Below are 19,830 nucleotides of genomic sequence, written 5' to 3' on the forward strand. Positions count from 1 at the left end.
GAGGAAATGTTTTGGGTTATATATCTAAAATATTCAGTATTAGGGTGAAGTTCAGGTGAGGCTTGATCCAGTTTTTGGGTGATGTCTTCTGGGAAATGAGTTGTTTCTGTCTCTGCATTTAATTTTCCACATAATAGCTTCATTTTAAGGCTGGCTTCTCTCATAGTTTCTAACCCCCGTCAATAGCATCCAGTTTGGTATTTAATGTTTCATTATTCATTTTTGGTGGAACAGAGGGAATTCTTTTCTGGTAATTCCTCCCTTGAGAGAGAGAGAGAGGGAGAGGGAGAGAGAGGGAGGAAGGGAGGGTAGGGGGAGGAGAAAGAGAGAGAAAGAGAAAGAAGAAGGTCCTCTAAGAAGCTTCTAAAAATATCTCATCTCATTTTTTCAAATTAAGTTCATATTCATCCCTTTGGCCAAGACGACAGGATGAACAGATTGCCTTGACCCATTCAGTACCTTCTCCATAACAATGCTGGAGCTGGAGCTGGAGCTGGAGCTGCGTCAATTCTGCCAAAACATGACTATGAGATTAGAGTGAGGAAATGGAAGCTGAGGAGATCTACTATGATCTGTAGTCTGGCTAGACTTCTTGCTGTTAAATACACTATGTGGTTGAGGTTGTAGAGTTTGGAGAAGTAGTCCTTTTGGAGTACCATGAAGAAACTCAATAGATTAGGTAACTATAAGACTCATTAGTATAATTGAATGAGGAAAATAAGTTAAATATTCCCCCCAAAAGTAGCTATTTCTTTTCCAGTGGAAAAAAACTTCTTTTAATCCTATTTCTCAGGGGATAATTCTCAAATCTGGACTATGCCCCAGAATTGCCAGGTTCCCAAACTCTATCTCAAGACTTCATGAATCAAAATGTTCAGAAATGAGGCTTAGGATCTATGTTTAGCATTCATTGCAGATGACTCTCATGTAGCCAGATGAGAGGCTTTGGGAACCAATATCTAAGGCTCATGCAACGTCCACCTTCAATAATAAACAGTATCAAAACTCTGGACTGTGATATCAATACTAAGGGATAAATGGCTGTGGCTCGGAAGTTCAAGCTCCATCAACGGGAATGAAGAAAAGGAATGTTAACGCTCCCTAATGGCCTATAACTTTCCTGGCAGATAATAAATACATACAGATTCTACTTGAAATACACGTCCTTGCCAGTCCTACCACATTCCTTTTAGGCTATGGATGACATGCTTTGGCTCATGCACCTTTCTAAGTACGCTGCACTTCAGAGCCAAACAATTCATTGAGTGTGAATCACAGCAGCCCTACTTCCAAATGTGGCTCTCCAATTAAATAAAACTCAAAATTCCTCTTGGCTGTGTCCTCTAGAATTCTTACTATGTACCAAACTCTGTTCTAAGGTTTTATATGTACTAACTCACTTAATCCTCAACACAACCCTCAGAGGTAGGTGCTGTTTCTATTTTATAAACAAAGAAACCGAGGCACAAAGAGTCCAAGTAACTTTACTATACTGACTCAGCTACTAAGTGGCAACATTAGTTCTAGGACTGCCATTATGGGTTCATGTTAGGACGTAGGGAGCCTGAGTTCAGTAATGCCTTTAATAATGTCAAACATGGAGGCCACCTGCTCATGAAATGACACAGTGTCATGATTAATTCTGGACAACAGGGAGCTATCTTAAGATGATTTGAATCATTAACACATTAGATAGTGGCCCAATTACAGCACAGGTGGGAGGGGATAAAATGGCACACCTAACAATGCTTCTGAGATTGTTACCTGTGATACCTAGGTACCTAACCTATCCTGACATTGTGTGATTTGACATTCAGTGTAACCAAATTTGACATTGTGGAGTCTTCTAATGATGTTTTTCCTGTATTTCAGATAGAGTCATTTCAGGGAGAGACTAGAGGAAGTTTGAAGGTTGGGATTGGATACTTACCAAAAGAAATGAGAAAGTGGATTGCTAATCAGGGCAGTGTCTTCCCACCATAGTGTAGGGGAAGTTTGAGAAGCCAGCAATGTAAGGCAAGCAAAGCTTTGCTAATGCAAATTGATTCCTGGAGAGCTTCCAGGTCACCAAAGGCTGGTGATTATCTTTGCTGTTGGAATAGCTTTGGATAATGAGTGGTAATCATTAGACATAAAGTGAAAGTTACTTGCCTTTTGGACACTTCTGCAGCATGTGCTTATGGCATATTTAAATAATGGGAAAAAGTAAAATAGAACTCATTTATTTCAGAGTAGCTTGTTGAAAAATGCCATTCCTAATAGCTGTGGCTTTCTTTGTCCAGTGATTTTATTCAAAGAGTAACACTCCTTTTATTTCTTGCATTATGGTGGGTGGTACTTTGGGTTTCTAATCTAAAGATTGATTGATTAATAGATCAATCCATCGATTGATTGATTCATCTATTCATTCACCAAACACATTTACTGAGTGAAGGAAAAGACACAAGAGTGAAAATGGCTTGGGTAGTTTAACATTTCCAGAAATGTCTAGCAGGTCATGACAGAGAAACCATTTATGTCAACATTGTCCTAAGCAACTGGGCAAAAAGCCTTTTATATAGCCTTAGAGGAATACTGATCATTTATCCCCACAAAACTGACTTTGCTTTTACTAATCAAATGTCATACTTCCCTTATTTATCTTAACCATAACCTTTGTTTTCATGTTTTAATCCAATCATAAGCATCTGTGATCTTTTCTTTTTAGTTTTCTCAGTTTCCCTTGCCTGTTGTAGAACACCTTCTGCACAGGCAACTTGCTTATGTCTTATTGAGTACAATGGGACAACTAAGTCATCATTAGTCCTATTGCATAATAGCTACCATTTTAGTAGTATAATAGTGGCACACAAAATGGTCCCAAAGCATTATATATTCTAATCCTCACCACAGCCCTGAGTTAGGTATTCTTATTTCCATGTAAAAGAGGAAGCACTCAGGGCTTAGAGGATTAAATGACTTTCTTAAAGTTACCATGCTGGTAAGTGGAAAAGGGGAAGTTTGTAATCTAGACCTCTACAGCCCCAAACCTTTGTCCCTCATGCTATACTGGAGTTTTGCCACACAGACTAGTAATTCATTTCACTTTACCTGTCTTATTTTAAGGAAATAGCCATTTTATTTCTTCTGGTCAACTTTCTTCAAATATTTTTCCGGGAAGTGACTCATTGATAAGTCTCTCCTTTGGAATTTTTTCTTTATAGATTTTGAACTCATGAGCATTGGGCTCCATGCACCCTTACTTGTATTCAAGGGGAGACATATAGTCTTTGTTCTTTATTTCTTCACCTCCCTTAAGCATTTTCATTGCTGGCCTTTCCTGCCCAACTCTCATTCTTCTCACTTACTTACCATCTCTATTCCTTCATTCTATAGGATCACAAAGAAATGTGCTAAGAAGAAACAAGAAATACATTTTAAGATGTATTTTTGGATAGGAATAGGTAAAGAGTTTGTGGGAAAATATATCCATGTTTATTGTAAGTTAGATTACCTATAGGAAATGCAGGCATGCATATTTTCTTTCTATTAGATTGTATGTTCACTAAGCTAAGGACATGTCTAAGACTATGACTAAGGACATGTCATAGAATCAGAGATGGTTTTGTTATATTATCCAGATTTAAATACTGCATAGGAATTCAAGAGGCAGGTGGAGACTTAAATAAATCACTGAGTGCAAGAAATAGTTTCCATCCATCTGGTCTTTGCACTTTATGTTGAAGATATGTACTTCAGAATATTGTATAACTCACAGGCCCAAATAATATTCTAAAAATAGGAAACTTGGTGGTACATACCATCTAAATGCACAGGCTAAAATGGATGTAAGTAAAACCACTCAACAGCTGGTACAAGTGTGCTGCTGTAAAAGAGCACTGTTAAAATAGGTCATTAGAATGTAGGGCTCATCCCAACAGCCATCACCACATCTCTTGTCATCAGATTTCCTTCTTCTCTTCTTTCCTCATGCTAGATGAGTGTAAGTAACCCAATTCTTATTCTTTATATAAATAAACTCTGAAACATAATTTGGTTCTGAGACCAGAGAAGAAACTGTTTGACTCTAATTCACCTTTTTCTTGAGAAATAATGACATTTTTTTAGGCCACAACATTTCAGTAATGTCCTAGGAATCCTTGTTGCTTAATTGGAACATACCAAATAGACGAGAAAGTTCTGGGAGACATGTTCTCTCTATAGATAGAGATAGAGATAGATAGAGATATAGATAGAGATATATAGATAGATATCTCTATAGATAGAGATAGATATCTCCCATCCAAGTACTAACCAGGCCCGATTCTGCTTAGCTTCAGAGATCAGATGAGATTGGGCATGTTCAGGTGGTATGGCCGTAGACTAGAGATACATATCTCGATAGATAGATAGATAGATACAAGTAGATGCAGATAAATGAAATATGTATATTAACTAACATAAATACATATAAATAAATATAAAATCTGTATAAATTATAAAATCTATCTGTCTATCATCTATCTATATATCTATCTATCATCTGTCATAGACTCTGGGTCTGGAGTTCTCTCTTGTCCAGCAAGAGAGTGGGATGCAGGATTGAAAATGGGAGAGGCTAATGTCCGGGAGGAGACAAAAGTCCTGAGGAAGGGTCCTTGCTCTGTTTTTATTAGGATCAGAAGGCTTACAAGTGTGATGGGTGTGCACAGAGAGACAATGAAACCGTGAACATTAACTAATGGGCGTGGGGAAAAGAGGGTTTTGGAGATATGCTGTGTTTCTGGTGCTGGGTGGAAGATTGTTTACAGCAAACATGAGGTTCCACCTCTGTTTACCTAAACTGGTCTAGGGGATGAGAAAGACAGAGCATGCTACCTCAGGGTCAACGAGGCACCTTTCTTTTGCTAATTAGCTCCACTCTGGGCAACTTCTCCCTGCTGCATCTAAAGTCCTATTTTCCTGTTTACCTATTTTGGTCCTTCCTTCCTGTGAAAGCAGTTTTCTGCTATTGTCCTATACCTTTGTCCTATCCTGGGGGCCTTTGCCCCATTTACCTAGTCTTATTTACCTAATCTTGTTTACCCAAACTTGGGTGTGTACATCCTATAGTTTTCTAATTCATTATGCCTTGTTAAGCCATCGGGGCAAGCTCAGAGAATTCCTGAGCTTATTCCCCACATCTATCTATCTATCTAACATATCTATCTGTCATCTATTATCTGTCTATTTTAGCAGATACAGAGTAAATTGGCACACTACATCATCTATGTTTAAAATTTGGGCATTAGCTTTTCCTTCTTCTAAATGCCCCATCCACCCTTTCCTGTTTGGCCCACTCCTATTGCCTTGCCCTCTCATCACAAAATTTTAGAGTCACCTAACCATCCTTGCCTCTAGTTGTGTCCTTCTTAAATTCATCTTTCGTAAGACTTCCTGGTGATCTTAATCATCAGCAAATATAATGTCACTCTTCTGCTTAAAAAAAGGCAGTGGCAACCCAACATCTGTCTTATTCTTTACTATAACAAAGTATTTCATAATTTCTCCCCCTCCTCTACATATTCAAATTGTAGCTCCTGCAAACCCACCACCTTCTCACCGCATCGTGCACTCTTTATTTTAGCCAAACCAGACCCCTGGCTATTTCCTGAGTAGGCTGCATTTTCTCACTACTCTTGTTTTCTGGCACTTGTTATTCTTTGTGTAATGAAATGGCATTTTCTCCATTGTCAGATAGGCAAGATGCTCATCATTTTTATGTGATCTCTGGTATCGACTCTTCTCTAAAGCCTGCTCTAGGGGAACAGGTGGCAACTTTTATAGCCTCCACTGTTGCATTTACCTCTTCTAATATGATTGGGAGAGTTTGTTCATTTGTGTGACTGTAAACTCTTTGAAGATGGTGTTTGGATCTTTTCACCTTTGAATCTATAAAACTTGACACAGTGCCTATAACATAAAAGGTACTCAATAAGTATTTTTTAAATGAAAATGATAATTTTGAATTCATCTAGAAAGTAAAATTAACCTAAATCAGCATGTTTATGATATTATAATAATGAGTCCAGAGTTTGAAATAATTCATACCTCTCCATACACAATTATGAAAATACCTGTCATGTGTATGATAACCTATATATTTCAACGCAGAAGGCAGGTAATGGTTGTTTGTTTCACTTTAAGTAATACTAAGCTTGATTCGAGGATTCAGATAGTGATAACCTGAAACTTCCATTTTATGTTCCTATCAACCTTTTTTCTAATGGTTTCATGTATTAATGATTATTGCCTGATTTAGTTATTTCATTAGTAATTTAAGAATGCTGATTAATTTTTTTTCATTATTTCACATATATTTGCTGGAATTTTGTTGAAAACAAACAAACAAACAAACAAGCAAACAAACACCTTTTGGTCATCATATATGGCTACTTCTTTATCTTGAAGTATAGTTCATACCAGAAAACCAAAATAATAGTTATTTATTGGCAAATTATAAAGCAAAGAATCAATACTCTACTTACTTTTGGTGGTGTCCAGTGTAATATTTGCTTTGGAATTTATTTCTGTTACTTAGTATTGTACAGTGACATTAATACATAAATTCATGTGTTGTCTTCCATTCTGGCCATAAAATTTCTCTGCTTTTGATTTGTGTTGCTCCTTCAATATCAAGGAATTGTGTAATGATCTTCAACATAAGTATGTAATTGATTTCTTACCAATAAGCCAATCAAGTGCAGCAAAGTAAAAACTAATAATCTTGACACTAAAATATCTCTGAGGGAGGTATCAATCTTTGCATAGGAAAATACTTTGATAAATTTCTTTTGATAAACATGAGAGAGAGGAGATGAAATTGAGGAGACAAAAAGAAGCAAAATAATATGACAAGAACCTGGAACCCAAGTGGATAAAACTTGCTTTGTTAAAGAACAAGGATATCTAATGTTTAATATTACATTATTGATAATGTGAACTATTGCCACCTCTCCCAAAACTTTAGCAAAACCTACTATATAAGACTCAAAAGCTTGATATAAGGGAATAAAGTGTTTAATGTATTTTAAGGGGAGAGGAAACCAAAGACAGGGACTAAATTCCATGTCTGTGTTAACATGGTATAAACTTAGACCATACAAGTGGAAGAGTGAGAGGACAAAGTGAATCAACCCAGCAGAGAAAGGAGTTGAAATTGGCTCTTAGAACTGAGGCCTTCTGAAAACTGGAAATTCTTCAGGAAGTAAAAAGGCAAGTAAAGGCAATTATATTCAGATCTCAAGCCATAAAGTAACATAATCAAAATAAGGAAATGTTATTAAATGTGTCTTAAAAATTTACAATAAAATGTATTGATTATCTTTTCTATACCCTTCTACTACAGGTTAAGAGTTTTCCTTTTTTTCTAGTGTTCTTGTCTAGCAATAATATCCTTTGTTATTCCTTTGCTTCAGTAATACCTGTTTTGCTCTGTAATCAGCATTCTATCCCCACTTGAGCTTGAGGTTACCTTTCCTCCCAGGCATTTTGATCATGCCAGTTTCCATTTGGAAAAGTTCAGGATGGCTTCTATCTCACTATAGTTGAAGTCTGGGATTTTAACTTCAAGCTTTTAGGCTCTTTGCAAGGATAGAACCAGTTTTACTGCTTTGATTTTTACCCACCAGGCTGGCTTCTCTGACCGTCCAAGGACAGTGAGTTCAAAGCCTTGTTTTTGTGTTTATGTTATTCCCACTTTACTTTATGTTTGAAATTTCCTTGGGTCTTTCCCCAATTCCCAAGTAATCTTAAAATTGTTAAAATAATGAGTTAATATTTGCTTCAGTAAGCTTGAAGTTATCATTCATGCAGAACATATCATTACTGTATTAGTTATCTAGTGCTACATAAAAAGTTAATGAAGAAAAATATGTTTGTTTTGAAAGGTGGAAGACATAATCATATGTTTGTAGGTAATAAGGACACAGTAGAGAATAAGACTTTGATGATATAGAAGAGAGAGGGGAGAGTTCTGGAATTATGTCCTTGAAATAGTGGATATGCTCTTCAGGAGGAGGCAAGTCTTTAAATAGGAGTGTAGGTAGTTTATTTACACTAAAAGGTAGGAAATCAGAGTACATGGTGCAGGTATTGGTAATTGGGAAGGTCTAGTGGTGGAAATATGCTAGTAGGTGAGAAGAGAATGTGTGGAAGCTGTCTTATGATTGCTTCAGTTTTCTCAGTGAACTAAGAAATGAAGTCATCAGGTGAGAGTGAGGTTGTGAATGGATATGTTGAAATATTTGAAAGGAATAATATAGTTATCTGTGAATAGCAGAAGAAATAAACTAGGGAATATTGTATGATTGCTGGGCACATCAAGGACCCATTTAAATTTATAGTGACATCATCCAGTTGTGTTCAACTGCTAAGGTGTAGGTTTGAAGTAGGCATAAATTTGGATTTATGCAGGATTGTGATTTGGTCAAATGACTATAATAAACTGACAGTGAAGCAAAGGAATTGAAAGCATATGCAAGGGAGTTAATGTGTAACTGTTTACCATGAAACTTAAGGTGATTTAGGAGGGAAGATAAGATTCCACAGGAGTGAGAGAAAATGAAAATATGATAAGATTAATGGATTGGAGATCCATATTAGATGAAGGTATTGTTAGAATTGGAGTATTAGACAGAGTGCCCCAACATGATAATTTGAGGATGAGATATATGAAATTGAGAACCTGGAGAGGTTGTGAAATTGTAAGCAGAGTCTAAGGCATAATAAGCATTGGTGTTAATGGCTAAGGTGGAGTATAAGATCATTGGAAGGAAGAAGTTCATCCATGTAGATATGGAAATTGTCTAGAGTTAAAGCAATAAGACTGTTGGATAGAGTGACAGTGAACCAGATGTTTAAACTCTTCAAGAAATGAAACTGAGTGAACTGGAGGATAATAATTACAACAATAAAAGGAGTAGTGGATAGTAAAAGCCAATGACATGGGATTTAAAAGACAAAGAAATAAGTTGGAGAGCATTAAAAAAAATTTAAAAAGTTGTTCTTAGTATCTTTAGAGATATTCAAAAGGCATTCATAAATCAATAATAGGCTGAGATTGGGGTGCCTGGGTGGCTCAGTTGGTTAAATGACTGATTCTTGATTTTGGCTCAGGTCATGATCTCGTGGTCATGAGATCCAGCCCTGTGTTGGGCTCCACACTGGGTGTGGAACCTACTTAAGATTCTCTCTCTCTTGGGGGCACCTGGATGGCTCAGTTGGTTAAGCGTCTGACTTTGGTTTAGGTCGTCATTCCTCAATTCATGGGTTCAAGCCCCACATCAGTCTCTGTGCTGATAGCTCAGAGCCTGGAGCCTGCTTCAGATTCTGTGTCTCCTTCTCTCTGTGCCCCTCCGCCACTCATATTCTCTCTCTCTCTCTCTCTCTCTCTCTCTTTTTCTCTCTCTCTCAGAAATAAACATTTAAAAAAAGAAAAAAAGATTCTTTCTCTCTTCTCTCTCTCTTTCTCCCTCTGTCTCTCCCCAGCTCTCATGCATTTACAAATGCATGTGCACTCTCTTTCTCTCTCTCTCTCAAAAAAAAAAAAAAAAAAGGAATAGGGTGCTATAAAAAGAATACAATTTAAGAATAAAAACAATGTGTGGAAATTAAAAGCATTATTGCAAAATAAAATTCAGTAGGTGGGCTGAGCCACAAAATGGGTATATACAAGGAACAGATTAGTGGTCTGGAAAATAAATATGAAAACTTTGTCCATGATAGAGACCAAAATCTTAAAGACATGATATCTACAAAAGAAGAATTGGGAGATATGAAGAAATATATTGGGGCTTCAAAGAAATTCCAGAAGGAGGGAATGGAATATTCAAGTCAACAAAAGAAGAGAATCTCCCAGAATTGAAGAAGGATCTTACACCTCATATTGAAAGAGCCACTAAGTGCTGAACATGGTGGATGAAAAAAGACATTTAGTTAGACACAGAATGGTAAGATTAGAATACCAAGGAGAAAGCAAAAATTCAAATAGCTTCTATAAAGTAATAGACTGTTAATTATGAAAGAATGAGAAGCAGATTAGCATGAGACTTTTTTCTAATCAACTACCCTGAATGTAAAATGAAAGTTGAGCGGTATCTTTAAACAAATGAGTGACAATAATTTTTTTATTGTGGTAAAAAACTCATAGCATTAAATTTACCATCTTAACAATTTTATATGTTTACAGTTCAGTACTATTATATATATTTACATTGCTATACAAGAGATATCTAGAACTTTTTCATCTTGCAGACCTGAAACTCTATATCCATTTAACATAAATTCTTCCTCCCCTCTTCCTCCAGTCCTCAGCAACTGCCTTTTAACTTGATGTTTCTGTGATTTTGTCTACTATAAACACTTCATATGAGTGGAATTGTGTGTTTGTCTTTTTGTGACAGGTTTATTTCACTTAGCATGTCCTTAAAGTTCATCCTTGTTGTAGCATAAGACAGGATTTTCTTATTTTTTAAGTCTGCATAATATTCCCTGAGTGAAAGTAACTTTTAATTTAGAAGTCTATGCACAGCCTAACTATAATTCAAATATGAGGACAAAGTTAAAACATTTTTAGGCATAAGGCTTCAAATAGTTCACAGAATCTCAAGCGTATATTGCAGAAAGAGGAAGATATGGAATACAAGAAATTTTGGTGAGCAAAATCCAGTAAAACTTTCAGCTATTAAATAAGTGCCAATACACAATACAAATAAGTTAATTTACAACCAAATTATTAGGTAATTATATCATATTATGGGTCAAGGAAAGTTAGAGAACGCTAAGGTTTTTCCCTTGTACAGCATGAGAATATAGATACTGTTTTTATTGTAGTTGTATTTGAAAAATATAAATATGTGTGACAAAAATGTAAAAGTAGTCAAATAGGTTCTGTAACTTTCAAATTGAAGAAAGGAGTAAAATAGAACATTAATAAGTCAAAAATTTGAGTAGGACAAAGGAGAGCAAGAGAGGACAAGAAAGCATAGTTCATAGAAAACAAACTAGGCAGTGGAAATATTGACAAATATGTCATTAGTTATAATATTTGCTATGATATTTATAATGGGTAGTACTTTTTAATATTATTTAATGATGTTTATTAAGAAAGTATTTATTAACATATATAATTTCTCTCTTAAAGGATGGAGATTTTCAAATTGGATAAAAAGCCACATGTAGGTATGATTTAGAGATAACACTAAAACAAATGGTACAGAAAGGTTGAAAATCAAAAAAATAAATATGCAAAACAATCTTTAAAAACTAAAGCATGTATGGCAGTGCATCATATAGTAGATTTAAGGCAAAAAATATTTTATAAACAAAAGGATGATTTTATGTTAAAATATGAACAGCTCGAGGCGCCTGGGTGGCGCAGTCGGTTAAGCGTCCGACTTCAGCCAGGTCACGATCTCGCGGTCCGTGAGTTCGAGCCCCGCGTCAGGCTCTGGGCTGATGGCTCGGAGCCTGGAACCTGTTTCCGATTCTGTGTCTCCCTCTCTCTCTGCCCCTCCCCCGTTCATGCTCTGTCTCTCTTTGTCCCAAAAATAAATTTAAAAAAAGTTGAAAAAAAAATTAAAAAAAAAAAATATGAACAGCTCACTGAGAAGATGCAATAACCATGAAGAAAAATTGTTAAAAATACAAAGAAAGTAACTTCTTTGAAAGGAATTCAAAACCTAATGTACTTCTCTCAGAATGTGAAAGATCCTTTTGACAAGAAAAATAGGTAAAAATAAGTAAGATTATAATAAAAATCAATAAAAATAAGTAAGATTTAATGTACCTCAACAATTAATAAAGCTCCCCTAGCCCTCCAATTTCAGTATATTTCAGAAAAAAAGAAAGTTGAGGCCCCATGCTCTGATCATAATACAATAAAATTAGAAATTAAGAACTAAAATGTAGAGAAAAATATCTAATAATTGAAAATATTTGAAGAGGGAACAGAATTTGATAGGTAAGGAAAGGTAAAATGAGATTTTTACTCTGTAAAATTCTTAACCTCTCTACTGAGACTTTTGTAACATTGTGATAGGGAAATTGAAGGGGCCCCATCAAGCATTGCCTTTTTTTGATCCCTTTCCTGCTTCTGTTCTTGCTAGGACCTGCATGCCCTCTGTATACAGGCTTTATAGTATTGATAATGTATATCTTCCTTGAGGAGTTAATGATTTCTTAGGAGTCTTCCAGCACAATAGATAACATTAAAGAGTGACCAGGTAAGGTCATGATGTATTTTTCCCAAACCACTGACTTACAAAGAACCCTGGCTCCAGGGCATGAATGACTTATAGAGGACACCTAAATGCTCCTCTTTGTTTTAAACAGTTCTGAATGCCTGAGAGGACACATATACTGGACCACAATTCTCAATAAAAACTCCCAGGCTCCAAGCAAAGATGAGACACTCTTCTTTCTGAGTCTCCCAGATGCTCTATATCTGCACTCTCTCTCTATCTTCAGGTAAACCCTGCTCTCACTTCCTCTTGACTGGCATTTGATTTCTCTCCTGCATGAAGCCAAGGACCCTCTTGGCTGCTCCTGCAGGCCCCCTCTGGGTACTTAGACCCACCCAGCCTGCATCAATATTACCTGTGTAGTTAAAAAATAAAAACCTATAAAAGAAAAAACAATTAACAAGTTATCCCTTCAGTGAATAAATAGAACCTCAAATATTCTGTTTGCCTTCTATCCTCATCATGTCCCTGTGGATATCATAAAAGTAGGTATTATTCCAATTTGATGCATTGAGAAACTGAGGTACTGCTTCAAAGCAAGTTAAAAGGCTAAGTGGCTGAATCATTTCCCCCTTTTGGGGGGCTTACCAGATAAGTCTACCTTTACCCTAGATACATGTTTTATAGAAATACATAAATAATAATACAAATTTGATTATGCAAACAAGTCAGAACCATACTATAAAGACAGAATAATATATCTGAAATCTCTCTCATTTAAAATGTAATCCGCTGTAATACCACTAGCAGAAATAATTCTTTTTTTTCGACTTTTTGTTTAGCAAGACAAATTCTGGCTGCTAATTAAGGCAGTGGAGTTCACTGTGTGCCTCATTCTCTGAGAAGTAAACACAAGGAAATGATTCTTAAAAGGTACAAGACCTTTCATTCTTTGGAAAGAACAAGACATTTCTGTGTTTGGGAAAGTTTGTGATCCCTCATTTTGACACACACAAAATCTTGAAAAAATAAACATCTTAAGTATTAAAGAACATATGTAATGGTTTTTTTTAAATAATGGAGTATAGGGGCGCCTGGGTGGCTCAGTTGGTTAAGCGTCCGACTTCAGCTCAGGTCACGATCTCACGGTCCGCGAGTTCTAGCCCGCGTGGGGCTCTGGGCTGATGGCTCAGAGCCTGGAGCCTGCTTCCGATTCTATGTCTCCCTCTCTCTCTGCCCCTCTCCCATTGATGCTCTGTCTCTCTCTGTCTCAAAAATAAATAAACGTCAAAAAAAAATTTAAAAAAAATAGATTATACAAAATAGTGAGAGCCATCTTTTCTTATTCAAAATGAAATCATGCAGTTTATTCAGAAAACCAGTTTATAACTCAAATTCCTCAATCCTTTGCAAGAAACTAATAGTTACTTTTCATTATTGTTCTCTAGAGTGCCCCTTGTTAGTTGCAATGAAATTTCCTGTAGTATTCAGAATCCTAACTCCTCTCTCCTTCCTTGATTTTCCCCCAGAAATCTTAAATTCCTTTCCATTCTAGATACAGAGCAATGAAACTTTTATCAATATACCACCCTCAGGTTTCCAAACCCACAGCCAACACTGGTTTTGTGAACTCTGGGCCCTGCATGTAATGGGACCCACCCTTCTTGGAAGGAATTGGGATTGATTATAAATAACTAGGTCTCAATAGTTGACAGCTTGCTTTCCAAGGCCTGAAAAGGGTAGTGCACTTTTGTCAGGACAAGTTAATAGGAGGAAGATCCTATATTGGGAACTCTCTGAGTGGCAATAAAATTCAAATACTATATTTTACATTTTCAAATATCCCTGTGCTGTGTCATAAAAACATGATTTATTTCCCCAAGTTGATCAAGAAACCCCAGAGAGTGCAGCAACATCAATTCTAAAACGAAAATATTTGCTTCATATATGTGAGTTCAGCTATCAGAATTTCAAATTAAACTAATTTAGTAAAAGTAATTTTTGTACAATTAAATCATTTTCATATGTTTGGCACAATGTAAAATAGAAGGTAAATGTCTCCTTGTATATAGTACTTAAAGTTGACTTAATTACATTTATTTCAGCTCTTGGGCAGTATATAAATTAGTCATAGGAAAATATGACTCAGCCTATGCTAACAACTGCCTTAGACAATTTTGTCTTTTAAGTGGTAAATGGATTTTGGTAGTCTGGGATATTTTCAAGTGCATTCTTGGACTTCTTTATTTATTACCTGGAAACTCCTTACTGAGAATCAGGTCAGGACACAGTGGTACATTCTGGAGAAGTTCTGTTAGTTTAGTGAATTCCTTTGAACTTCAGAGTAGATTTCTCTGTCAAGGAACCCATTTTTGGTGTCAAAGAGGCGTTTTAGAGGATTAGGAGAAGGAAACCTATTTTGTAATTTAAATAATAAGAAATATATATTTGGTCTTCCTGGTATGGAACCCCTTTGAATTTTGTAAGTCATAGGGGTGTCTTTCATTATGTTAATGGAGCAACTTGTGGAATGCCCCTTGGTCATCTAAGGATCTAGAATGGTAGCCCGAAGAACTGACCATGGGAGGTTGGAACTTTTAAGTCTTTTGCTCCTCTCCTTCCCACCACGGTAGAGGAGCTAGAGATTAAGTTCAGTCACCGATGGCCAATGATTTAATCAATTGTGCCTATGTAATCAAGCCTCTATAAAATCTAGAAAAGACAGGGTTCTTTCTGAGAGCTTCCAGGTTGATGAACACATGGAGGTGGAGGGAGAGTGAAACTCCTGGAGAGGGCGTAGAATCTCTTTGCCCCTCCTATATACCTTGCCTTATGCATCTCTTCCATCGAGCTGTTTTTGAATACATTCTTTTATGATAAAATAATAAGTAAATAAATCTAGTAAGTAAAATGTTTCTCTGAGTTCTGTGAGGCACTCTAGCAAATTGATCAAACCTAATGAATCATTGAAACCCTGATCTGTGGCACAGGTGACAGTCTGCAGTTGTGTTTGGCATCTGAAGGTGTGGGGCAGTTTTGTAGGATTGAGGGATCTGATGCTATCTGTAAGTACATTGTGTCAGAATTAACTTCAATTGTAGGATACCCAGCTAATGTACAAGAATTGCTTAGTGGTGTGGGAAAGTCTCTTCTCCACATTGGAATAGTTGGAATAGTATCTTAAAACTAAATCTCAAGAAAGAAGGTTTGACATCATCAAACTCATTGACAGTCCAGTAAGATCTAATAATAAACTAGGCAGAAATATGGGTGAGTACTGGAAGTGTTTGAAGATCCAAGCAAAAATCATTAACACTGAGCAGGGTTTCTTCCTTCCTTCCTTCCTTCCTTCCTTCCTTCCTTCCTTCCTTCCTTCCCTCCCTCCCTCCTTTCTAATGTTTATTTCTTTATTTTGACAGAGAGATAGAGAGTGAGCAGGGGAGGGACAGAGAGAGAGGGAGACAGAGAATCCCAAGCAGGCTCCACACTGCCATTGTGGAGTCTGATGCAGGGCTTGAACTCATCAACCATGATATCATGACCTGAGCCAAAATGAAGAGTCAGATGCTTAACTGACTGAGCCACCCAAGTGCCCCCAAGCAGGATGTATTAAACGCCCACTTGTGCATAATACCAGTCTAAATTTTGTACACTTGCATTATTTTTGCACTCCTGAAAATTTCTCTTCTAAACTTGTAGATTTCTAATTCATTTATTTGAACTGCATTCTTTGTTCTTACTGGGTAATTCAACCCATTGATCCAGTGTTATGTTCCCCTCCTTCCCTCTCCTATCTTCATCTATATTTTTCCAACTGTCCATTCTACTCTTCTTCCCTTGGTTTTGTCTTTGTCTCTTTACTTGATTGAAGGGTGAAGTTGTTGAAGTTTAGGGTGAAGGTTAATTACATCTCACATTCCCTATCTGCCCCTTTGTGGCTTTTGGAATCACCATCTCACACATTCTTGGAGTAACATGTAATTTCTTTGTGTTGCTAGTACAAATCCACAGCTCTAATGAAATCCAGAGGGTAATTTGAGGGGCCAGTTGGTCCTGTGATCATGGATGACCAACCTAAAGGTAATGCTTAGAGTCAGGATCCAAATAGGTCTAGAAGCTTAGGTTTGATTTAAAAGAGAAAGAGAACATCTTCATGTTTCCCAGCTGTCCCAGCTCTTGGCAATTCCAGACTCATGTGTTTTTTTGTTGTTTTTATTTTTTGTTTTTTTTGTTTTTTTATTTTGTTTTTTAAGTAGCACCTGTTTGCATTGTAGCCTGAATTTGAAGCAAATTATTTCTACACAGTTGGAAATAACATCAAATTGGCTCTTTTACCAGGCACGCTGGACGGGCGCATTTGGGTTTCATAGATGTTTGTGTGTTCTTGTAGTGTGAAAATGCCTTTATTTGAAACAAATACATTTTCCAACTCATTATCCCTCAGTGTGAAGCCCAATTCTGTTAAAAATAATTACAATGGCTGAATTATTTTTCTGGGAAAAACAGGTATCCACATGCCACTATGAATCAAACTTTTGTTTCCAATAGGCTTTTGATGCAACATCATCCCAAGATATTGTGGCTTGAAAGTTTAAAGAATATTCCTCTAAGATTATTGCCATTATTATTTTTACTGATTTAATGATGAAAATCCTTACCAATACTCATAATAGGTAAATTTCATATCCCTCTTGGGTTACATCAAAACAGAGAGAGTTTCTTTCATTCTATTTTTCTTTTTTTTTAATTCTTAGAAATATTGAAACTCACTAGATCCTGTTGGGAGGAAAATAAGAGGTTCATCTCATGACCTGCTATGTACACATAAAGAAGTCTAATTTGCTTTAGGAAAATAAGGGTAAAAATCTGAAGAAGATAAAACTTTAAAGATGCAAAAATTTCAATGCTCACACAAAGTCTGAGACCTTTGGGTCCATGAACTGCTGTCATAAACATCAAATGAACCAACCTATAAACCTTTTGCCCTTATTTATTTTTGTTAGAACCACACAAAGCACATTTACATGCCTTATTATTTTCTCTATCTTTAATTTGAAGAAAATTAAAGAATAGGCAGATGAGGGAGATGGTGAGGAAGAGAGAATTGAATGCTTTGTTCACTAGAAATTTTTTTCAGTGTCTGAACCTTCATGTTATTTAAGTAATGCAAGTTGATCATTAATTCTCAATAAGTTCTCTAAAGTTAAAGCAGTCATGCTATCCAGGGGCATTGGAAAATTCCTCCAGGCAAATAGAGTTTTGCAATAACTATTTGGATATGCAAGAAAATTTAGACTATAACTGTACTGGATCACTTAAAAGGGACACTGGATTGAGAGACACTTTAGTCCCTACAAAGTGCATTTTCCTGGCCCTCAAAGGTGTTCCTTGAATAGTTCTGTTAGATGTTGAGAAATGCTTTTTTATATTCTCCTTGGTGATTCATATTGCACTTTAACATACTGGAAGTTCTCTAAGAAGTTCTGCAATAAAGTAACTTGTTTAACTTTATTTAACCCAAGTTTCCTAAACTTAAATGATCATGGTGCCCTTTTTATATGCAACATTTATTTACATTCTGGGATTCCACAGAAGGAATGCTATTTTTTGCTTAAAGAGCTTTGCAAGGAAGATTTCCAGAATTATCTCCTGATGTACAGGTTATGGTTGGTAAGAAATATCGTATGCAGCGATATTGCCAAAAGTATTCTAAAATCATAAAAGATGTGTGAAGGCCCAAGATATAAGGAGATGTAGCAATGAGTATAAGAAATACGTAATTTAGCCTCAAATTTGGTTTTTCTGGCAGAGTTGTCATTCTAATTTCTTTTAAAATTATCATAATTTGTTCTTGAGATAATGTTCACAGAAACTGTTATATACATGCAACCTTGCTGGAAAATAAGGGACTGGTTAAATGTTGGTGAGAGTTCAATTTTAGGGGAAAATAGACCAAAATGTATATTTAAAAACTTTTTGTTTAATAAATATTCTTTTTTTAAACATTTATTTATTTTTAAGAGACACAGACAGCATGAGTGGAGGAGGGGCAGAGAGAGAGAGAGAGAGAGAGAGAGAGAATCCCAAGCAGGCTCTGCATTGCCAGTGTAGAGCCCAATGCAGGGCTCACACCTATGAAGCCAAAGCCTGGAATTCATGACCTGAGCTGACATCAAGAGTTGGACGCTTAACCAACTGAGCCACCCAGCTGCCCCTAATAAATACTCTTTTTAAAAGTCAGCAGTAAAAATGTTTCAGTTTCTCCCCTCTTCTACCTCTCTTTGTATCCCCCTGCCATTTTTCATACTTTAAAAGCAATTCTAAATCACCTCCTATGTACATGGTAGTATGTTAGGTGCTACAGTGGGATAAGAAGAGAAAGAAGGCATGGTCCCTGCCCTTGAGTAGCTGATCAGAAAAGATTTCAGGTTGGATTTTTACACTGAGTAGGTGGATGGATTGACTGTGTAGAACAATGGGAAGAGGTGCATTCTCTGGGGGGTGGCTGGGACGGGGAGGCTCAGCTGAAAAAACAATGGCAGCAGAAGGAAACCTGATCTCAACCCATAGTCATCTAGCACTAGGAAGCAGAAATAACACAGGTTGCCTTGAGTCAAGTAGGTACCAGCTCTCAGCTAGAGGGCTGCTCGCTCAGAGGGGAATGGCCTCTCTCTGCAGCCAGAGCCGCTCTGTTGCTTTTTATATGAATATATCTTCACTCCCAGTTTAGAAGAGTTTAAGTACAAGAGTTTTGTTGATGTCTGGGAGGAAATAATTATTTATGAACTGCATTGACATAGGGGAAAAGTCTACAAGAAATCTGTTCCCCTTATGGATGTGATGGCAACTTTATGTGAGAGGACTGAAAGGAGCATTTTTCACTGTGGTCATGGTTATGTTAATGATTACTATTAATGTTATGTTTCCAATGGTACTGGTGAGGTCTGAAAAGTGCTCATACCTTCATCTAGTGAAGGAAGGGAATATATTGGACCATGGCTAGAAACCTAGATACCAGGTTTCTACTGGAAAGTTGATGATGTTTTCCTAGCCCTGGAAAGGAAAAGAAGTAGAGACACATCTTCCACTTCCATAAATAAACAGGTCTTAAAAAAATTTTTTTTGATAAATTTACCTTTTTTGATAAAAGGTGGAAGTGGGGAGTAAAGAATTGGAGGAAAAGGTAAGGATGAGTCTGAGTAGTTCATTGCTATTTGTTTGATGTCAAGTTAAATTGATCTCCTTGATCACTTCTCACCTTCCTTTCCCAAGGTGCAAAAAGGACATAATCAGCTGTTTTATAGTGACCATTAGACTTGAAAGATCAGAAAAAGTACACATTAAGGAATATTATTTCTAATTAAAGATTAACAAAACACTACTCTTTGGACTCTCTGCTATGTACAACCTTTGTTTTTTATGTGCTTGTTATGAGGGACTTTACCTGTGGGCTTTAGTTAACCAATTAACAGGGAGTTACTCTTCAAGAATTCAGTAAGACTTTGCAGTCCAAAGACAGAAAAATCCCAAAAAGAAAAAATGAATAATTTAATTTCTATTGAAATTAGAAAGGCTTTGGAAATTTTTCTGGTGTCTTCTGGAATTTTGATGTGTCTTTTAAAGCACATTC

Source organism: Panthera uncia (genome assembly GCF_023721935.1).
Source record: "Panthera uncia isolate 11264 chromosome B3 unlocalized genomic scaffold, Puncia_PCG_1.0 HiC_scaffold_1, whole genome shotgun sequence".
NCBI classification, from domain to species: domain Eukaryota; kingdom Metazoa; phylum Chordata; class Mammalia; order Carnivora; family Felidae; genus Panthera; species Panthera uncia.